This window comes from Panthera tigris, chromosome B3 (genome assembly GCF_018350195.1).
Source record: "Panthera tigris isolate Pti1 chromosome B3, P.tigris_Pti1_mat1.1, whole genome shotgun sequence".
NCBI lineage: Eukaryota > Metazoa > Chordata > Mammalia > Carnivora > Felidae > Panthera > Panthera tigris.
Genome location: NC_056665.1, coordinates 134,128,993 through 134,150,742, shown reverse-complemented (window position 1 = coordinate 134,150,742; position 21,750 = coordinate 134,128,993). Strand labels below are relative to the sequence as shown.

At 41.0% G+C, this 21,750-nt stretch overlaps 1 long non-coding RNA gene across 2 annotated transcripts; it reads right to left on the bottom strand.

Annotated features, from left to right (window-relative positions):
* Nucleotides 1-1,623: 1,623 nt before the first annotated feature.
* On the bottom strand, nucleotides 1,624-21,706 carry LOC122239302. Of its 2 annotated transcripts, none has more exons than XR_006218262.1 (4): nucleotides 21,471-21,706; nucleotides 17,350-17,444; nucleotides 14,541-14,682; nucleotides 1,624-1,686 (listed from the first exon to the last, which is right to left on the bottom strand). It is a non-coding gene; the product is annotated as an uncharacterized LOC122239302 (long non-coding RNA). The 2 variants fall into 2 exon arrangements; XR_006218261.1 differs by lacking the exon at nucleotides 1,624-1,686 and adding an exon at nucleotides 4,941-5,815.
* Nucleotides 21,707-21,750: the final 44 nt, after the last annotated feature.

Below are 21,750 nucleotides of genomic sequence, written 5' to 3'. Positions count from 1 at the left end.
GAGAGCCAGTGCTACAGATGAAGTCCAAAGGCAGTATGCTGGAGAATTCTCTCTTGCTCTGGGAGGCTGATCTTTTCATTCTATTCAGGCCTTCGGTTGATTGGATGAAACCCACCCACATTACAGAGGGCAATCCTCTTTACCAAAATGCACCAATTTAAATGTTAACCTCAAGGAAAACACCTTCCATGTTGACCCATAAAATCCGCCGTTACACCTTGCCTCTTCTCAGGCTAGCCCCAGTTTGGGTGGGGGCCCTGGATGCCTGAATTAATGTTGTCAGTGCTGTGCTTGTGCTTTTGAAGAAACCCTTAGCAATAGCTTATTTTATAAAGTTAAGAAATTGTAGCGTTTATGGTTTGAAGTTATACTGAATGTTCTAGATGTGATCTCACTGGCTCATAGCACTTGCCACAAGATTATTCTCTTCTGTGGTCTGGCTGCTATACTTCTGTTAATGTGACCCAAGGTTTTATTCATTTTACCCCATTTTATCACTGTTTGAATTTGTGATTAAACCACTAGTTCTTTTTCTCTATATGAACTGTTGTTAGACCAGTTTGCTTCCTCTCCTTCCTGTCCTGTTTTTCAGTACTTGATGGCATTTAACATTAAGTATACATTTCACATTATAATTCCTATTTTAAAATATTATTATTTAGCCCATCTGGTTGATTTTAGAACCATGGAACCATAGAGGCAAAATGAACATTTTTGTAGCAAAAAACTGGGATCCAAAGTCAATGTTGCATAGATTTTTTTAGCTAATTAGTGCCAAAGCTAAATCAAGGATACATATTTACTGGCGTCTAGTCTAGTGATTCAGCAGACATCAAGTACCTGTTATATCTCCAGGTAATGTGTTAAATTTTGGTTAATGTGCTATATTTTGGTTAAAATAATTTTAGAATATATAACAACTTTATAACATAAGTCACTGTCCATTTTAGTTATAGAGAAGGAAATAATGAGGGATCAGTTTTTATTCAAGCCTATGTCTTTGTATAATTCAAAATTCAATCGTTTTGTTATATCTTTGCCTTAGTTGTTAAAATTCTTTTCTTTTTCTTGTTTTCTTTTTATTTATTTATTTTGAGAGAGAGAGAAAGAGAGAGAGAGAACGAGCAGGGGAGGGGCAGAGAGAGGGAGAGACAGAATCCCAAGCAGGCTCCACACTGTCAGTGAGGAGCCCGATGCGGGGCTTGAACTCATGAACCGTGAGATCATGACCTGAGCTGAGATCAAGACTCAGGCACTTAACTGATTGACCCAGGTGCCCCTGTTGTTAAAATTCTTAAAGCATCCAAGGTAGACATGTTGCTCTACTGTCTGTTACAAGGAGCTGTTTACTTTAATAAGCATGCTTTAGGTATTTACTTAACAATAATTTAATCAAATAGAGATCTACCTAGTTGAATTACATTACTTCCCTTCTCTGTCCTTTATTTTTAAAAAACTTTAAGTAGACTGCATGCCCAGCTTGAGGCTTGAATACATGACCCTGAGATCAAGAGCTACATACTCTACTGACTGAGCCAGCCAAGGACACCCCGCCCCCCACCCTGTCTCTTCTCTTTCAATAATGAAATGAGGCTATTTGGATATGATTGGACAGGAGACATACCTTACCATGACGTTGTGCTTTGCCTTTTTGTTTCCACATCAAATAAGGGTTGACATCTCAAACTGTGAAGAAGTCAAGAGAAACTTGTTTTCAGGTTTATTACTGTTTCTTAAATACTACAAGTGGCAGCAAAATAGCCTTCATTTGAATCAGTACCCTCAGTCGCCCCACACTTTGAAGAATAAGTGCATTTTACTTAAACGTATTGGAGAATTTGAAGTTGAATCTCAGTAAGTGTTACTTCCTTTCTCTTTGGTTGTACACAGTGTCCCCAAGAGATGAAAGGCATAACATGGATTTCTTAAAAATGCCATTTAGGTTTTTTTTTTTTTAAATGTTTATTCATTTTTGAGAGACAGAGTGCGAGTGGGGGAGGGGCAGAGAGAGAGGGAGACACAGAATCGGAAGCAGGCTGCACGCTCTGAGCTGTCAGCACAGGGCCTGACGCGGGGCTCGAACTCATGAACCATGAGATCATGACCTGAGCCAAAGTCAGACACTTAACCAACTGAGCCACCCGGGCGCCCCTAGGTTTTTTTAATTTTGCATTTAGTAACTGTAAGCAGTGTGAACACAGCTTAAAATGTTTGCTTTTCTTCTGACTAAAATATGGGCAGTTGTATTACTGAGAGCAAATGCTCAGCTTTGAGATCTTAGATCTGAAAAGTCAAAACTGTATTTCTGTTAAACATGTTTTGGTTTAATGATTGACAGCAGGTAGTTGAAGTGCCGTGTGGTGTGAGTTGTGGTAGTTAGTATCCAGGCCCTTCTCCTAATAAGAGGATTTACCAAAGAACCAGAGAGAGGACAGTATGCCTCTCTTTGCCCAGTTCCTGCTGAGTCAGACTTGGATGAAGTATGGGGTACAGGCCGTCCATCTCTGGAGCCAGATGAAAACTTTGGGCCTTCATTCCAATTGTCACCCTACCTTTCAACTGGTAGCCACTAGTCTTTGATTAAAAAAAATTTGTTAAGCCCCTTAGAAGGTTTTCTGATGCACATTCCAATCTATCATTATCAAAGATGAGAGGGAATTCATTATGTCAGACCTACTTCAAAAACTATAAGTTTGGTTTTAAATCACTTTCAAAGAAATCAATAATCCAGGAATGAATGTTTTCATTTTAGCCTACCTATTATGGTTACCAGAACAGGGCGCCTATCTGATAACGAAACTGAGAAACTTTTTCATTCCTGGAATTTCCTGTTGGGAGTGTAGAGTTTTCTAAGCAATATGTACCACTGGCTAGTTACACAATATGTTGGATTTTACTGCCAGCTCTTTTGTTTAAAAAGGGCGTGAGAGGTTTGGCCCAACAGGAATGTGAAGTCAAAGTTAACTATGACGTCATCTTACTGCTTGTCACTTGAATGAACCGGATTCGTAAGTAAATACATATATATTAAAATTTTTTATCAGCTCTGATGAATCAGTTATAAAATAATTAGCTTTCCCTAGTACTTCCCTGCATATGATTTGGGGAAACTTTTTCTTTTTCACTCCAGGAACATGTTGAGGGGGGAAAAAAACGTGGCCCCAAAGTTGCATCCACAGGTTAATGGACATGTAAGGGAGGTTTCTTTGGTGATTGTAGCAGAGAGGAATGTGCACTCATAGAGTATTTACATCCCCAGACGTGGCTGGAAGTTGATTCTTCATAGTCCTGTCCAACTTGCTGAGCTTCAGGCCCCTATTCTCCTGTCTCTATGTGCACAGGTGCTTTGTCTGCCACAAAACATTTCAAGTTCTGTTTAGAATAAGAATCTTACACAGAAAAGTGTCTACAGTCTGTGCTGCTTTTAGAGGTGTATTTAGAGACCATGCTATAGAGTCTCCTTCAATAACACATTGCCTCATTTAATAATTGTAACTGTCAGGAATTCCTTAGGTTAATACCTAACTTACCTCTATAAGACAGGGTTTCTCAACCCCGGCACTACTGATATTTTGGACTGGAGAATTCTTCTTCTTCTTTTTTTTTTTAAGTTTATTTATTTATTTTGAGAGAGAGAGAGCAGAGAAAGAGAGGGGGAGAGAGAAAATACCAAGCAGGCTCCACATCGTCAGCACAGAGCCTGATGCGGGTCTGGAGCCTTATGTGGGTCTCGATCCCATGAACTATGAAATCATGACCTCTGAGTCATGCCCTCTGAGTCTGTTGCTCTACTGACTGAACCACCCAGGTGCCCCTGAGCTGGAGAGTTCTATGTTGGGCGTAGGTGGGACTGGGGGGCTGACCCATACATTGTAGGATGTTTAGGAGTGCCTCTGGTCCCCCCTGCCCCAGTTAGGACAACTGGAAATGTCTCCAAACATTACCAAGTGTTCCCCGGGGGGACGGGGGGGAGGGGGAGAATTTCCCCTGGTTAAGAGCCACTGTCCCGAGGCAAAATAGAATGTTAGAGAAAAGATCTTAGCAATTATCCAGCTCTTATTTTCTCATTTTCCATATGGCTATGATTTACTTAAGATCTCATGACTCCTTAGTCCCAGAGATGACTGGGGTTTCCTGACTTTGCAGTATCTTTTCCTACCATACCCTCCTTCCTTGGTTTGGGTTTAAGATATTCTGACGCCCTGCTTATGGGCTTGTCCAACCACATGGCTTCTGTTAGGGCATAACCACCATTTAGTAACCTGTTCCATACAGTGTGCACAAAATCTGTAGTTACCCTTAAGTATCCGCTTGTACACATTGTTTTAGTTTTTTTCCTCTCAAGCAGCAACCCTGAAACGTGGATTTACAAGTGGTTTATTAGCAAGTGTTCTCAGGACAACTTGGTAGAGCAGTGGGGAAGGGGACAGGGAACAGAAGGAAAGCAAATGAGGATACAATAGCAGACAGACTTCCAAGGAGGTAGTTTCAGCTCAGTCTGACAGGAGAGCTCTGAAGAGAGTGGATATAGATCTTATCTCAGAATTTTCCAGATCAGGCACAAAAGACCTGGAGTATCTACACTTCCCTCCCCATCAGTCATTGTTTAAGGTGGAGTTTCTTAATCTGGACACCGTTGCCATTTTGGGGCTAGTTCTTTGTTCTTTGTTGCGGGAGTCTGTCCTGTGCACTCTGGGTGTTCAGCGGCTTCCCTGGCTCCTGCCTGCTCGATGCCAGTGATCTCCCAAGCCCTCCCCCGCCAGTAATCACAACCAAAAATGCCTCTAGACATTTTCACCCCCGGAGGTCAAAATACCCCCCAGTTGAGAACCACCGGTTGAACGGTTGCCCCTGAGGAGGTCTGAGTTCCCAGGAACTTCACGTGATCAGACAAAGACACAGGTGGAGGCTGTGGGGTGGGGGGTGGGGGGGAGCACCGCAGGAGCCAGCGTGCCGGAGAGGTTAGTGAGTCCCAGTGGGTGTGCATACAGCACTGACATCTCCAGTTACACGTATATGAACTCCGTAAATTTCTCCTCCGCTGCAGGAGCAGTAGGAAGGATCTGATACGAAGGCCCCGTTTTCCTTTAAGGGCACATACTGGAGTGACTCCGACAGGTGTGAGTGGCCTCGCAGCAGGTGCCGGGTCAGCAGTACTAGGATCACCCTGCCATGGCCAGCACACACCCGAGCTGCTCCCCCACCTGGGCTCATCTTAATCTCTGTGGAGTTGCTTTGATCAGAAATATGATCTGAGAAAGAGTGCGATAACTTGGAACCATTCCTGCAAGGTTAGGGTTTCTGGCTTTTGTTTGCTGCACCATCACACAAAATCACCATGTTTTGGCTGTAATCTTGGACCTATTTTCTTATTTCCCTTCCTCCTGGTCATCTATTCATTTCTTCAGCAAGTGTTTCTTGAGTGCCTAATACATGCCCAGTACTTTGCTAGGAATACAAGAGGAGACAAAAGACATATGGTCCCTGCTTTCAGTCTGGTAGAGGGGAAAGATAGGAAATAAGTTGTGGTTCCAAGAGCAGGCTTGTCTGAAGATGGCCATGAGGCCTCACTCTTGGTTTTCTAGCCAATGAGAACTGGGGGCTCCTCTTCTCCCGGTAGGAGAGCTGTGCACAATTCTTACGGAGCTGGTGGCTTTGTCTTCCCCGTGGAAGTGATTGCAACTTTGCAGGGAAGCTGGCTGCCAAAGTCCGACTGCCTGGCACCAAGTGGTTTGCTCATTCCTCTAATGTGAAGGCTCTATAAACGGGCTCATTGTCTTCCTATGAGAAGCAAAGCACAGTAGTATGGCGGTTCCTGTAGGAAGAGGGTAAGATACTCATATCTTCTAAACACTGAGAAAGTTAATCCTGTGAAGACCTAGGGGAAGAACCTTCTAGGCAGAATATGGAAAATTTTTGAGGTGGAGAAGAGCTTGATATGTTTGAGGAATTCGAAGAAGGCCAATTTGGGTGCACAGAGCATGGTGATTGAGGGAGGGAAGGAAGGAAGAGGCATGAAACAAAGGTGGAGTTCAAAATACAGGTGGAATCCGGTCATAATAAACGGCCTCATTGGCCATGGTTAGGAAATCAAGTGGAAAGTGGAAAGGGGTGGAGAGAGAACTGAGATCAACTTTGGAGGCACAATCAGCTGGACTAGTTGGCCAACAGGATGGAAAGGAGAGAGGGAGAGTCCAAGATGATTCCTGAACATTTGACCCATGCTGCTAGAGGTGCTAAGACCAGGGTGGGGGGAAAATGCTGGGAGCAGCAGGTTTGTAGGACAGGATGCAAACTGCCATTTTTGTTATGTCATGTTTAAAATGTGAACCATCTGTGTAGAGATCAAAGTGGGCAGCTGAATACATACCAGTTAGAAGTTCAGAGACAAGGTATAGGCTAGAAATGTAAATTTGGGGGTCATCAGCATACATGTGATATTCCCAAACAGGTTTGCCAAAGGAATGAGTGCAGACAGACAGGAGTACCAGGGACTAGTACTGAGGTTCTCCAGTATGGAGAGGACACAGAGATGAGGAGGAACCAGGAAAAGATACTCAGATGACGGGCTATCTCCAGTGCCTTTGGTTAACGTAAAAAACATTACAACTGGGCGTTGGAAGGAGAAAAGGAATACCATGAACCATTCTTTCTGTTCAGTCTTGGAACCACAAGGAAAGTTCTAGATCATGAACACCTCCTTGGGTGATAGAATTGTACATGTTATCCAGTTATATAGGGTCATCCAAATGATGCAGAAAATGATTCTGTTTTTCAACATTTTCATAGAAATGAAAATACAACGTTTGAGAATTCTCAGAAACCTTCCCCATGCCTTCAGGATGAGTTTTTGCACTTCTCCTATGTACCCATCACACATATCCTTATCACCACATTGATATGCAGGATGGTAAGATGGGAAGAACCATCATGAGTTCACATGCTGTTCCTTCTGCCCTCCACACCCACCCCGTAAGTGTACGACTCTGAATACCAAAGGCCCTTCTCAGCTTTTAGTTTGGGTGTCATCTTAAGAGGTATTCCCTCAAGGGAACATAACCCCTACACCCTATTCTCTATTATAGCCTACAACTACTCATGATCTCTTATTAATGTATTCAATCCTTTGCTAATTTGTCTGTCTCCTCCACTGGGTTATAAATTCCATGAATGCAAAGACATGGCAGGCAGTATGCTATCCCAGTCTGCACATACGTAATAAATATTTTTTGAATGAATGAGTAGCGATTATGAAAATTTTTTGAAAATTAACAATAAGCAGTGATGTAAAGAGTTCCTTTTCCTTTCTCTTGCTACACAAATGTCTGTATCTTACCATTTGTAATTTTTTTTCACTATTACTTTTTGGTGTCTAGGTATGTGACAATGCCTGCCCCCACACCCAACTTTTCTCCATTTCTGTTAATTTCTTGAGCTTTACACTATGTCTGCCTACTCTTCTGCGTACCGCTATGTCTGCTTTTCACCACCTGTAGGTCTGTGCTCACTCTTCACCTTTTAAAATAATCTTGCCCTTTAATAACCATATTCTTCCAGCCTCCTTCTTGCCTGACCTCAGCTTGCTGCTTTGTTTGTACTTCTGGTGCTTACGTCCAACCTGTCCACCTTATTCCGTATCACTGGCTCCATATCGGCTTCCGATTTACAGGTACATTTCTGGGCCTATGCTCTTGTTGGGAGCCCCCAGGCATCGCACTGATTTGAAGACCTTAGGGAGGGGGACTTGAGAGCTGGGCCCCGCAGTGACTGGTGATGGGATAATCAGCTGTTACTTGGCTGGTATGCCTGTGCTCTTCCACAGATAATTTACCCCTGCTTTTCTTGGAGGCATAAGACTTTGGCACAAACAGAAGGATTTGCCCTGGAACTTCTCCACTCTATGGATGTCTGCCTAAGGTTTTTCATTTTCAGAGGCCTTCAGCTGTGATTTTTCCAATAAGATCTCTTGCTTGAATTATGTTTCTGCCTCAGTACAATCTTAGTTATTTAAAAAATCTTAAATAAAACAATCTGCCTTAGTTATGGTCTTATCCTGTTGGTTTTTACTTTTTACCATAATGGTCTGATACTATTTTTAAAGTTTCTGCCTGTAGTAGACATTGTCAAATACGTGGTATTGCCCAGAACCCTCTGTTCCTGTGTTTGGGATGTCCTTACATAGGAGTCTTGGTGTGAAATGGAACCCAAATCCCACATAGTTGGTATCTCAGCCTTCACCTTGGGCCCATGCATATGACCTAGGTGTGATCAGTCAGGCACATGGACTTTGAAACCGGAGCCTGTGTGGATAAGAAGCAGGGCAGTGGTGAATCTCAGCAACATCCAGTTTTAGAGGAAGTACCTTGTGTCCAGTTCCAGTGAAGGTTGTGTGGTAAACAGTAGGTGGTCAGTGGTTTGGGCTGTAGCTACAGCCATGTGCTCATGGATTCTTCTATGGCATGATATTTGGCTGTGATCTTGGCTCCTGTGAGCCTTTCCAGCAATTATGCAGGGCCAACAATGTCCTTTCAATTGACTCCTATTTAGAAATCAGCCATAGTTAGTTACATCTAAGAATTCTACCTATTTTCTTTACTGATTTTTCTCTTTATATCATTCCTTCTTGTACCTCTGATCATCTTTCTGGGGTCCTTTTCTTTCTTGAAGTGCATACTTTAAATTTTTTTAATGTTTATTTTTGAGAGACAGAGAACAGAGCTTGAGCGGGGGAAGGGCAGAAAGAGAGGGAGACACAGAATCTGAAGCAGGCTCCAGGCTCTGAGCTGTCAGCACAGAGCCCGACACAGAGCTCAAAGTCACGAACCACAAGATCATGACATGAGCCAAAGTTGGATGCTCAACGGACTGAGCCACCTAGGTGCCCCATGAAGTGCATACTTTAAAAGTTCCCTTAGTGTGGAGTTCCTGATGGTACAATTGACTTGAGCAATACAGGAATTGGGGGCACTGATCCACTGTGCAGTTGGAAGTTTGTGTATAACTTTTACCTCCCCCACAACTTAACTACTAATAGCCTACTGCTGGAACGGATGCCTAACTGATAATATAAACAGTTGAATAACATACATTTTGTATGTTTGTATGTATTCTATACCATATTCTTAGTAAGTTAGAGAAAAGAAATGTTACCAAGAAAATTATAAGAGAAAAAACATTTATAATATTGTACTGTATAAAAAGAATCCCCATAGGGGCGCCTGGGTTACTCAGTCAGTTAAGCGTCTGACTTCAGCTCAGGTCATGATCTCATGGTTCTTCAGTTCGAACCCCACATCGGGCTCTGTGCTGACAGCTCAGAGCCTGGAGCCTGCTTCACATTCTGTGTTTCCCTTTCTCTCTGCCCCTTCCCCACTTGCGTGCGCGCTCTCTCTCTGTCTCAAAAATAAGTATTAAAAAAAAAAAGAAAGAATCCCTATATAGGTGGACCTGTGCAATTTAAACCCATATTGTTCAATGTCAACCGTTAAGTGCTGTTTTTATCTACAAATGACTATTTTGCTCTCATCCTTGAAAGATAGTTTTTCTGGGCATTTTTCTCAACACTTTGAAGGTATTTTTCTGTGGGGGGCCGGGCCCCGGTGCCAGGCTGAGACCGGGTCGAGCAACGTTCCCTGTTGACTTAGCCAACCCGGTGGTTCCCCCTCCCATTCCCCCACTCTCAAGGGCATACGAAAGCCTTGTCAAGGCTGAGAAAGTTAATTCCTGAAGCCTGTGGTCTGCAGGTGTTGGCAGTAATGCTACCTCCCTTTTTCTACCCCGAGTCAGATAGAAACAAACACGGGAATTGTGTTTTGCTAGCAATCTTATCAACAAGGTCTTGTTGTGACCCGTCTAGAAAATGCACAAGAAACACAGAACTAAATGTTTTGGTTGGCAGCGATTATGTGAAACCTGTTTATTCTTAGAATGGCCCAACCCATAAGAGTCTGGATATAAAAGATTGTGTACAGCAACAATAAAGCCGTCACTTGGGCCATCAGCCCAGGGGACCCTCCTGTTCCCAAACTTTCTCTTCTCTTTTTTTTCTTGCATTCCCCTACCCTCAGGACCCTGACCTCGGTGTTTGTCGTGCTGGTCGTGACATTTTTCCATGGCCTCCTGGCCTTAATTATCACTAAAAAAAGTCAGTTGTCTTTCTAATGGTTTCTTTGTAGGTGGTCTCTTTTTTCACCTCCTTTTGCATTCTTCTTTTTAAGAACTGAAGATCAAACTGAGAAGGTCTAGAAATTACTAGAAATCTATTTCCCAGAAAATTTCCTAATAGTCATCCTGTTTTAGTCTGAATATCAACTCTAAGAGCCAAAAAACCCTTCCCCATCTATAAAATTGGTTCAGTTTTTCTTTCACTGTGATTCTGTTGCTTCTTCTCCCTCATACCTTCTTTGAATTCCATTTTTTAGGGTTTATTGTAACCCTCAGAAGTTTTACACTACCACCACTGTCCCACATAGCTGCTGACTCTCCATCAAGCCCTTCCCCTCTCTTAGAGTCTAGATTTAAAATCAGTAAGCAAAAATTATGGAAACAGTCCAAGTGTCCATCATCTGATGAGTGGGTAAAGAAGATGTGGTATATACACACAATGGAATATTACTCAGCTATAAAAAGAGAATGAAATCTTGCCATTTTTAGTGATACAGATGGAGCTAGAGAGTATAATGCTAAGTGAAGTAACTCCCTCAGAGAAAGACAAATACCATATGATTTCACTCCTACGTGAAATTTAAGAAACAAAAAACAGATGACCAAAGGAAAAACAAATAGAGAAAGAGACAAACAAAAGTTCAGATCTCTTCACTATAGAGAAGAAACTTCTGGTTACCAGAATGGAGGTGAGTTAGGGGGATGGGTTAAATAGGAGATGGGGATTAAGGAGGGCACTTGTGATGAGCATGGGACGTTGTATGGAAGTGTTGAATTACTATTTGTACACCTGAAACTAATGTTACACTTTATGTTAACTGACTGGAATTTAAATAAGAACTTAAAAAATAATAAAATAGAATCAGTAGGTGAGGATGTAATGAACTGAGGTAAACTGAGCCCATCCAAGTTGAATGATGTTAACAGATCAGCAACTGTAGAATCAAACAAGCATAAGTTGTTGAAGGCTAACCAAAGCATCGTGCTCGATAAAGAAGCACTCCCATTCAATCAGGAATGACATAAGGATGAATTCATCATAACTATCTTTGTTCTCAAGGTATTGGCCATTGCAATTAGGCTGAAGTAGAAATAGATGGTAAAAAACAAACATTTTGGTTTTTTTAATGTTCATTTATTTTGAGAGAGAGAGAGAGAGAGAGAGAGAGAGAGAGAGAATCCCAAGCAAACCCCACACTGTCAGCACAGAGCCTAAAGTGAGGCTTGAACTTACAAACTGTGAGATCATGACCTGAGCCAAAAGCAAGAGTTGGATGCTTAACTGACTGAGCCACCCAGGCTCCCCACAAGAAACATTTTAAAAGGAAAGAGATTAAACCAATATTTGCAGACCCTGGGATTCAACTGAAAGGCTAAATGGTGGGATGATTCAGTAAGGTCACCAAGACAAAAAGCATATAAATAGAAATTTATATATTCAAACAACAACCAGTTAGAAGTAACGATGGAAGAAATGATCCCACTGCATAGATTTGAAAAAGATAAAAAGAAAGGTATAGACTTAGCATGAAACATGAAGAATCTTTCTGAAAAAAATTATAAGACACCATGGCAAGAACAACAGCAAAAAAAAGACATTTAGGTAGGACAATTTAATGTCTTCATAGTATTCTCCTTCAGTCAGTCCGACTGACATCAACAGGATATTTTGGTTTTTGTTTTTTGTTTGGACAAACTGATTCCAGAAATCACATGGACAAAGAAGTAACAGTTACCAGGAAAATTTTGAAAGGAGAAAATTAATGAAAGGGTACTAACTATACTAAAAATAACATATTCTACAGTACTAATAAACTACTGGCACATGAATGAATCAGTAATTCAAAGGAACAGACTAGAAGACCCAGAAACAGACCTGAAGATACGCAGCAATTAAATGAAAGTCTCATTTCAAAACAGTGGAGAAGAAAGGGATTATTCAGTAAATTGTGTTGGGACAACTGAGTAGCCATCTGAAAAGAAAAAAAAAAAAGTTGGATCTCTACTGCAGAGATTATACCAAAATGATTTCCAGATGAATCAAAGAAGTCACATTAAAAAAAATGAAACCATGAATTACCAGAAGATACAAGAAAATCCACTTATTTAACTACAGAAAGGAAGGAAGGAAGGAAGGAAGGAAGGAAGGAAGGAAGGAAGGAAGGAAGGAAGAAAGAGAAAGAAAGAAAAAAAGAAAGAAAGAAAGAAAGAAAAAGAAAGAAAGAAAGAAAGAAAGAAAAAAGAAAGAAAGAAAGGAAAGAAAAAAGGGAAATCGCATAACCATAAAAAGAAGTCTAATGAGAAAGGACACAAGGTGGGGCTATTTTGTAATTTACCTCCTCGACAAAGGGCTAATTCCCTTAACATATAAAATCATTAAGAAAAAAAATCAACAGTCCAGAAAAAAATGGGTAAAACCTAGGACAGTTAAGAAAAAAAAGGCAGAATTTAATATGAGAAATGCGAATGCAGTGACAATACGATATTTTCCGCAGCATGACGGCGCTTGGTTGGTGAGGAGGTGGAGACACCATGTTCGTGCTGGGCTGGAGCCTGTTTCCACAACAGCTGTGATGGGCAGTTGGGAGACAGCAAAGTTCTAGGAGCACTTTTCCTTTAACTCAGCAATTTCACTCTCAGAAATTTATCTCAGAGCTATATCCACATATGTGTGAAATGACATATGGACAGGAATATTCTTTTGTAAGTTTTTAAATTTATTTTGAGAGAGAGAGTATAAGCAGGGGAGGGGCAGGGAGAGAGGGAGAGAGAGAATCCCAAGCAGGCTCTGAGTCATCAGCACAGAGCCCAACACGGGGCTAGAACTCACGAATTGCAAGATCATAACCTGAATTGAAACCAAGAGTCAGACACTTAACTGACTGAGCCACCCAGGCACTCCAGGAATATTCTTTGTAACTGAAAAAAGATTGGAAATGAGCGACATGTCTATCAACGGTGGCTGTTTATATAAAGTATGGGACACGCGCACAATAGAGTAAGAGGCAGCCACTAGGAAAAAATGGGACAGCTACAAGGAAAGAGCTCCAAGATTTAATATATATATTAAAAAGTAACACAGATAACAATGACCACAGGAATAAGAATCCAGGGAATCTGACTTTAGGGTTCCTAGTCTTTACTAATATATATTGTCCCCAGTGGGGAGGAGAATGTTTACTCTTTTTTTAAAAATTTCTTTTAATCTTTATTTATTTTTGAGAGAGACAGAGCTCGAGAGGGGAAGGGCCAGAGAGAGAGGGAGACACAGAATCCTAAGCAGGCTGCACAGAGCCTGATGTGGGGCTCGAACTCACAAACTGTGAGATCATGACCTGAGCTGAAGTCGGACGCTTAACTGACTGAGCCACCCAGGTGCCCCGAGAATGTTCACTCTTTAAAAGCTGCCCAAATGTTCACTTTCTTTTATTTGAAGACACACAAACATGTGGTAACAAAGTAGTACTGAAACACTGATGACAAAAAGGACAATCTCAGGCTCAGTCAGTTCTTGTCTTAGCCCTCCTTTCCAGGGGCATCATCTTTAACAGTGTGTGTGTCCTTCCAATGATTACCCCACACAGCCTTATAAAATATGCTAATCCTTCTATTTCTTGATTTGCCAAAGTATGCTTTGTCAGTGAGTTCAGTTTAAATGGTGGAACCAATAAATAGCATTTACTACGACTGTATCATAGTCCAACCAGAGAAGCAGAATGAGTAGGAGATTATATCTAGCTATCCAGCTATCCAGGTATCAATCTAGCTATCTACATATCTATGTGTAAATAGACATACATACCTATGTGTCCACACACACACACTAGTTTGTTTGCTGTTTTATGAAAGATAAGAGTAATGTGCCTATAATATCGGCAAGCTGTCTTCTGATCATACTTTATACTCCCTTCCTTCCTTCCTTCTTTCCTTCCTTCCTTCCTTCCTTCCTTCCTTCCTTCCTTCCTTCCTTCCTTCCTTCCTTCCTTCCTTTCCAGCAGGAGTCCTCTGTCATCCTTTTCCAGCCTAGACTGTGCACCCTCCACGCTTGCTGCCCGCTCATCATCCCAGGACCTACCTTTCACTATTCTTCTGGATTACTCCAATTCTTTCTGGATCCCATGTCTTTTGTTTTGCTCGAGTACGTCTGCAAGCAACTTCTAAGAATGACACATGGGGTATACATTTCTAAGTCCTCACTGTATCTGTTAGATACTGCATTAGAAATAGACTCGCCACATAATCAAAAAGGAATTTATTTGAAGGATAATTGGGTGCTCACAGACTCCAGGAGACTCAGCCTTAGAAAAAGATAAAGGTCAGGCAGGTCCAGGGAAAGTCACAGCAAAAAGTGCTCATCTATATTGCTTGCAACCTACCTCAAGAATGGACTCCTATTGTCAGTCTTGTTCTGCTCTGATTCCCAGTCCAGGAAAGGAGCACTTGTTTTTTCTGGTGCGTGGGTCACATGCTTGCCACTTGGCTATGAAAAGGTGAATCTTGATCAGTGGTGCCATTGGACTACACGGAGAGGTTAAGTCCCCAAAAGTGAAAAAACAAAAACAAAAAAGTGGTGGAATAGATGTTGAACGAAATGTGTTCATTAAACTCTGCCTGAGTAAAATGTCTTTTTTTAAGTTTATTTATTTATTTACTTAGAGAGAGAGAGAGAGAGAGAGAGAGAGCAGGGGAGAGGCAGAGAAAGAGGGAGACAGAGAATGCCAAGCAGGGTCCATGCTGTCAGCACAGAGCCCAATGGCAGGGCTCGAACTCACAAACTGTGAGATCATGACCTGAGCTGAAGCCAAGAGTCAGACTCTTGACCAACTGAACCACCCAGGGTCCCCAAGTAAAAATGTCTTGAAATGTCTTTATTCTGTTCTCATGCTTTCTTATGTGATGGGTTATAGAATTCTAGGTTGAAAAATCATTTATTTTTTCTGTAGGACCTTGAAGGCATTGTTCTGTTTCTTCTATCATCCAGGACTGTTGATAGGACTTATGTCAGCGTGATTCTTATCCTTTTAGTGGGAATTTCTCTCAAGGTTTTTAAATAAAAACTCCAATGGCCGACAAAAATCCAACTGCCTCTGAAGATGCTTTCTTGGGGCCGTCTTGTTAAACCACCCAATTGTCAGGCGACTCTTTCTAAGGAAGCATAAACAGTTATTGGTGTCAAAGGATGCTGTGATCTTTGGATTTGAATTTCAACCAACTCTTCACATCTCTCTAAAAGGGCCCAGTAATAGAACAGAAGTCGATGAGAGACCAGCATGCACTCAGAGTCCAGATTCTTATCTAATGCAGATAAGTTCAAGTATGCCAGATTCTTTCCATGATGCGCTCACCACGGATTGCCCCAACTGGATGGCAGGCGGCTGGCTGAGGACCACCTGAGTCTCCAGCCAGAGGCAGGCGTGAGCTAGGCTGGAGGGGAGCCAAGGGTGGGACGGGCTGGGGCAGGGAGGAGGAAGCAGGGGCTGCTCTCCAGAAGTTTATAAGCATCTTTATCCTTGTTCTGAAATTTCATCAACTGGGATCAGATACGAGCCTGATTTCATTTCTCACGTTGACATTTCAGTCTGTATACTTGTGTCTTTGTTTTGCTTCGAGAAGGTGTTGAATTTTCTTTGCCCATTGTCTATATTAATACTTTTTCTCCAATGATTTTACCATTTAAAAAAATTCCTCTTGTTCTCTTGATAGTTTTCATCCCTCTTCTCTATGACCCTGATGATAGTTGTGATCAAAACTGTTTTCCCCTGGACACCTTGAGACTTACCTTTATTTCTGAGATTATTTTGTCTTTTTCTTCCATTTCCTGAGTTTGGTCAACTCTGACTTCACATCTTCCTGTTTTTTTCTCTGTTTCTATTCTTGGTTATTTCAAACTTATTATTCAAGGTAATTTTTGTTTTAATGTGCAGATTCTTATTTTAACACTTTAATTCAGATTAGAGGGTTCTGTTAAAGTTTCCTCTCCTTTGTACTTCTTGTTTGTTGCTTTGGGCAGGGAGAATATTTTCTTTTTTTAATTTTTTTAACATTCATTTATTTTTGAGAGACAGAGAGAGACAGAGCATGAGTCAGGGAGGGGCAGAGAGAGGGAGACACAGAATCTGAAGCAGGCTCCAGGCTCTGAGCTGTCAGCACAGAGCCCAACGCGGGGCTCGAACTCACAAACTGCGAAATGGTGACCTGAGCTGCAGTCGAATGCTTAACCGACTGAGCCCCGCAGGCGTCCCTGAGAATATTTTCATCTGCTGAAATGTTTCACTTCTCATGATCTGTCTTCTAATAGCTTTGTCTGATGTTCCCGCCACTTTGTGTTCATTTTCAAACATATTTTATCTGGACAAGCCTCAGGGAGGGGGCGGAAGTTGACTGTCTAGCTAGGTTTCTGAATTCAAAAGCACCTTCTGTTGCTTTAGTGAAGTTCGTTTGCGAAGTAGATGCAAACTTTCTGAGGTAGAGTCAGTGTGTTTTCCAATTTTGTGGTTCTCGTCTATCTCTGTAAGACCTTCAATTTCTACGGCTTTCTTTTTTCTCTTCACCATCTAACATCTGTGAGATTCCTCCACCTTCCACGGCATCTTACCTCTTCTTCAGAATGCTGCTCTCCTAAAGCTGCATGAGAACTTTCAAGCCAGTGCTCTGACCTGCCGGTTCTCAAAGCTGGTCTTTGTATGTCCTCTCTTAGGCGGGGGATTCCACAAGAGAGATTCTCTGTCTTCCACCTCTGCAAACTCTTGCTGTTCTCTCTTCTTTTCTTTACAGTCTCTCCCTGACCTACATGTGACATAGACTCTGGAGTCGGTTCTTCTGGTTCTAGAAATTGCTTTCTCTACTTATATGCAAATTGAAAGTGTTATTAATCTCTGTTTCCTAGTTGCTCTAGGATTGTTTTATTGATTCCTCTTATTTGTGTGACTTTTAGGGAGAATATATGGGGAAATTCAACTGTAAGTAGCCACCATTTACCTTCCATAATGTTTTGTACTTATCAGTTTGTTCATTTGTTTGTTTTGTACGGGTTTTATTTTTACGTAATCTCTACACCTGACATGGGGCTTGAATTTCCAACCCCAAGATCCAGAGTCACCTGGTCTACTGACTGAGCCAGCCAGGTGCCCCTTCATTTATTTTTAAGAAGTCTCCCCTAGCCCCCAGATTATGGTTTAAACATACCATTTCTCAGTAAAAGGAATCACAATTCCGTACAGAAATGACTGATTGCCTGCCTGGGACAGGAAATGTATAAGGTGAGCCTGGAGTATCTTGTCCTATAAGGAAGGAAAGAAGGAAGGAAGCTATCAGAGATCACTAGAGTCATTTCAAGAAGACCAGAGCCAACTTTCAGACAACACCTGCCCAAAATTGCACACTTTCAGCAACAATGAGGATAATAACTAATGGATAGAAACACTCAAATATTTAAATAGAAACCTATTGGGGTGCCTGGGTGGCTCAGTCAGTTGAGTGTCCGACTTTGGCTCACTCAGTTCATGATCTCACAGTTAGTGGGTTTGAGCCCCATGTCAGGCTCTGTGCTGACAGGCCAGAGCCTGGAGCCTGCTTCGGATTCTGTGTCTCCCTCTTTCTCTGCCCCTCCCCTGCTTGTACTCTGTGTGTCTCTTTCTCTCTCAAAAAATAAACATTAAGAATTTTCTTAATCTAAAAAATAAATAGAAACCTATGAGTTCATAACGATACTAAAAAACAAACCTTACTGATTGCTTCTATGAGGATTCTAGAGAATCAAGTCGCTATTTTCAAACTGGTAAGTGAAAGAACGAAGCATTTATTTTGCCTTTACTTAGGAACTATACTCTGAGTAACCAGATAACTGTTGAAGGAAAGTTGATCTTTATAAACATATTCAAGCAAATAAATGAAGAATAAATGATAAAATATCACCATATTGCAGCCTCTAATGAATTTAACAGGTGTAGGAAAGAAACGACAGCTGCTATGTCATGAAAAGAGAGACAACCAGACTTTATGTGCCTCCCATTGAAAGTATCCAAAAACACCTATGAAGTGTTCCTGCTGAAAAAATTAAACCTGAATCTGACCAAGCCTCTAAATCAACTTAACAATTTACAGGACAAATGAGATAGACTTAATGGTAGAAAAAGATACCATGGTGATGCCATCAGCAAAATCCAGACTGTGAGAGACACATTAGCAGTAGCGAGTTCTTCAACTAATAAGTTGCAAGGAGAAAGAGAAAAAAATGATAGGGGAGAGGTAGGGAAGTTACCTGTAGATTAAAAAACTTCAAGGATAATGGCTAAAATGAACAACTCAGGAAACAACAGATGTTGGTGAGGATGCAGAGAAAGGAGAATCCTCTTACACTGTTGGTGGGAATGCAATCTGGTGCAGCCAGTCTGGAAAACAGTATGGATGTTCCTCCAAAAGTTAAAAATACAACTATCCTATGATCCAGCAATTGCACTACTAAGTGTTTATCCAAAGCATACAAAAATACTGATTTGAAGGGACACATTCCCTGATGTTTATAAGCAACATTATCAACAATAGCCAAATTATGGAAAGAGCCCAAATGTTCATGGACTGATGAATAGATAAAGAAGATAGATATAGATATATACACACACACATGATGGAATATTGCTCAGCCATAAAAAATAATGAAATCTTGCAATTTGCAGTGACGTCAATGGACTAGACAGTATTATGCTAAGTGAAATAAGTCAGAGAAAGACAAATACCATATGATTTCACTCAATGTGGATTTTAAGAAACAAAACAGATGAATATGGTGGGGGTGAGGTGGAAAGAGAGAGACAAACCAGAAAACAGACTCTTAACTCTACAGAACAAACCGAGGGTTGCTGGTGGAAGGCAGGTGGGTGGGAAGATGGGTTAAATGGGTGATGGGTACTAAGGTGGGCACTTGAGATGAGCATTGAGTATTGTCTGGAAGCGATGAATCATAAATTCTCCTGTAGCTAAGATTGCGCTGTATGTTAACCAACTGGAATTCAAATAAGAACTTGAAAACGGAAAAAAAAACTTCAAAGCTGTATCAATTAATTGCAAAGTATGAACCTCATTGGATTTTTATTCATAAAAAGTATAACCCATTTTAAGCACGAGACAGATGGGAAATAGGTACTATCACTGGATAGACATTCCAGGACTCATCCTTAGCTTTAGGCATGAAATGGTATCATGGCTTTAATTAAAAAGTAATTTTCCCTAAGGAATATATACTGCACTATATATGGATGTTTAAGATACCTTCAGGATAATCCTGGAGAAGAAAAATGAATGGGTAGGTGTATCGATGAAACAGGACTAAAACTAGGTGATGGATGCAAAGAGGCTAATAATACCATTCTTCCTGCTTTTTCTAATGTTTGAAATATCCCATAATAAAACATTTTTTAAAACTGGGAGAGAACTGTTAATCTGGGGTGATCAAAATGCCCTTGTTATTTTATTCTTTGAACTTTCTGAGTCTTTAGAAGTTTTCTTATATAGAAAGTATGAGCAAAGTATGTCTCTGATTGGAATGGACTTTGAAACCATGAAGCAATGGAAATGACCAGAAAGGAAAATACAGATAAATTCGATTGCATCACATTTGAATTACTGTCCATCCAAGCTCATCATAAACAAAATTGTGACAAATTGGGTTTAATATTCACAGTAAATATTGCAAGGGACTGTTTTACCATTTCACAAGCAAAACACTAAAATTCCAGTAGCCAGTAGGACATGGTCAAGAAGTCTTCTAATTTATAGAAGAAAAAATGGCTAATAAGCATATTGTAAATTTTCAGCTGCACCAATACTAAAACAAGAAAAACGGTGAGATACTTTTTTTGGCTTATTATAGACTGTATCTCATTCTCAGTGCTGCATTTTCTGGAAAGCAATTTGCCAACATGTATCAGGAGTCTTCAACATATTCATAGCCTAAGAAAACCTTTCAAATGTTGGGACAGATTTTTGTTTAAGACTGTTTATTACCACATTATTCATAACAGGAAAACACTGAAAGCAGCTGAATGTCTTACGTTTAAATAATTTGCGTGTAGTTACTTTAAATATGTAATTGTGAAAACTTCTGAAAAAACACTTGAATTATGCGAGAAAATAATCAGAATAACAATGACTGAAAGCTATATATAGAAGGATCCTACATGAAATGTATAAATGTGTAGGGAAAAGACTGACTAAATTTGTCAGAATGTTAGCAGTGGTTCTATCTGACCATTGGTTTATAGGTAAATTTCCCTATCCCTGATTATATTTTTCAAGTTTTGCATTATGAGCACTTTTATAGTCAGAAAAAAATCCCCTCGCCCCCCCCCAAAAAAAGTCAAAGTCATTCGTCTTTCAATTAGCCCCTTCCCTGGTTCTCAACCCTCCTAACTGGATATCCAGTTCCTGACTTGTGTTCCAGGGGGAAGAACATCTCTCATTGCACTGTTAACAGAGAAATGATCTGCCATGGGAGTTCTTTGGTCCTCATTTGCATCAAAGTTAATTCATCAGTAACTCTGACTGAAGCAGATCCTTGTCTTCTAGGGGAAGGAAAACACTACTCAAATTGGGAGGAAGCATCACATGGGGGCAAATGAAGAAGGGAAACAAAGGTGTTGCTGGGGGAAAAGAGGGCCATGTCACCTGCTGCTTCATAATTTTCTTGAGAGCCCTCAGTGTGCGCCTTCAACACTGCTCAGGCATTCCTATTTTGATGCAGTGTGGGCAAGCAGCAACCACAGTGTTGCCACAGAGACTGAAAATACAAAACCCTCGTCACCTTCCGTAGTCAGAAACCAGCAGCAAAAAGGAGTCCCAGGTTTCTGATAACTAACTTCTTGTTACAGAAGAAACGTTTTGTTGAGTTCTCCTCGTTATTTCAGATTGAGGAGTAACTTTCTTCTTTAGGTCAGTGGGAAAGGTAAGAGAAAGGTGTTTCTTACACAGGCTCTTCCAGGAATAGATTAAACTAGCGGGTTCTACCTGGCCATGGAAAAGGATGTCTGAAGGAGAGCATGAGTGTAAAACAGGTTTTATTATCCTTACTAAAAAAATGGCTAGTCCCGGTGACCATTCATGACTTGTCAGGATACTTAGTAAATCAGAGAGGTTCAGTCTGGGCTCAGTAGCCAAAGGCACCCTAAGTGGATATAATCAGCAAGACCAAAGCCATTCACAGAACCATGAGTCTGGAGAACAGCTTGGTATCTCACTTGGTTTTGCTGATTCCCAGGCATACACAGCTCATTCCCATCTTTGTGCTTTGTGTATTTATTTATCTTGTTTACCCCATCAACAAGGTTGTCTCTCCTCTTCTAAAAGTCCCGATATTTCTTTAAGACATAATTATGAAGCTCTCTTTGACAGATTTTCTTCTCTTAAACCTCACTGTATGTAGTTAGCATTTCCTTTTAGCATTCATGCTTTTGCCCAGGCACTCAGTAGTCCCACGATGATTTGCGGACTTTGAGAATGGTCATTTGTAGGTTTCTGAACCTTCCTGGATGGAACATGGTAGGTTTGGTGAAACTCCCCCTCTTAAAATTTTTAAAGAAGATCACCTTTGGT